Source organism: Orycteropus afer, unplaced genomic scaffold (assembly GCF_000298275.1).
Source record: "Orycteropus afer afer isolate SDZICR_OR568_19922 unplaced genomic scaffold, OryAfe1.0 scaffold00197, whole genome shotgun sequence".
Taxonomy (NCBI): Eukaryota; Metazoa; Chordata; class Mammalia; order Tubulidentata; family Orycteropodidae; genus Orycteropus; species Orycteropus afer.
Window position 1 is genome coordinate 1,262,364 of NW_006921784.1, and position 1,070 is coordinate 1,263,433.

The 1,070-nt window shown below is 44.6% G+C and overlaps 1 protein-coding gene across 1 annotated transcript in view; it reads left to right on the forward strand.

Moving 5' to 3' along the window:
• The window catches only part of SEZ6L (seizure related 6 homolog like), a 294,911-nt gene that overhangs the window by 192,360 nt on the left and 101,481 nt on the right, over positions 1–1,070 (forward strand). The gene's annotated exons all lie outside the window — the stretch shown is intronic.

Here is a 1,070-nt window from a genome sequence, read left to right on the forward strand (position 1 = left end):
ATAACTTGTATTCCAGAGTCACAGATGAAGAGGGATTTTGTCCCAGGATGGAATTTGGACTTGGAGTTGATTTAAGACTTTGGAGATGGTATGATGGGGTGAAAGTGTTTTGCATGTGGTAAGGACAAGAATTTTGGGAGAGCAAAGGGTGTAATGTCATAGATTGAATTGTGTCACAAAAAAAGTATGTGTCATCTTGGCAGGGCCATGATTCTCAGTGACTTGGCAGCTAGGTAATGATGTAATCATCCCTCATGATGTGATTGGATGTGATCAGCCAATCAGTTGTAAGAGGCTTGGGGTGGGATGCAACACCCTTACTCAAGTCACAGCCCTGGTCTAATGTGAGTGCAGTTTCCCTCAGATATGGCTGCATCACCTTTTATCCTACAAGAGACAGGAGGAGAGAAAAGCAAACAGAGGAGGAGAGGACCTCAGTACCACCAAGAAAGAAGATCCTAGAGTGAAGTGTGTCCTTTGGACCTGGGGTCCCTGTGCTGAGAACCTCCTAGACCCAAAAGAAGATTGATGCCAAGACACATGGAAATCTCCAAGGAATGCAGGCCTGCAGATATTGAAAGGAGAAAAGGACCTTCCTCCAGAGCCAACAGAGATTGAAAACCTTCCTCTGGAGCTGGTGCTCTGAATTCAATCTTCTAGCCTCCTAAACTGTGAGAGAATAAATGTCTGTTTGTTAAAACCACCCCCTCATGGTATCTGTTCCAGCAGCCCTGGATAACTAAGAAACAGAGTTGTTAAGTGGTAGAGCAAGAACATAAACTCATACTGGTCTTCCTCCAAAGTCTAAGTCCTTAAGTTGTCCCAGACCAGTTATTCTCAAGCCTTCATATCCTTTGGCATTCCCTAAAGAGTTGGTTATTCCCACTCCGGTCCAAGTTGCATTTTTAGCAAACATTTAAAATGTGCATGCAGATGGGTCTTTCTGGGCAATGCCACCTGCCTCCCATGCTTGAGGACAAAGCCATTCTATGTCTACTTCCAAGTAAGTGGCTTCACACAAGAAAGCTTCACACAAGGTTTGGAAACCAAACCTAAGCCTGTTGCCCTTG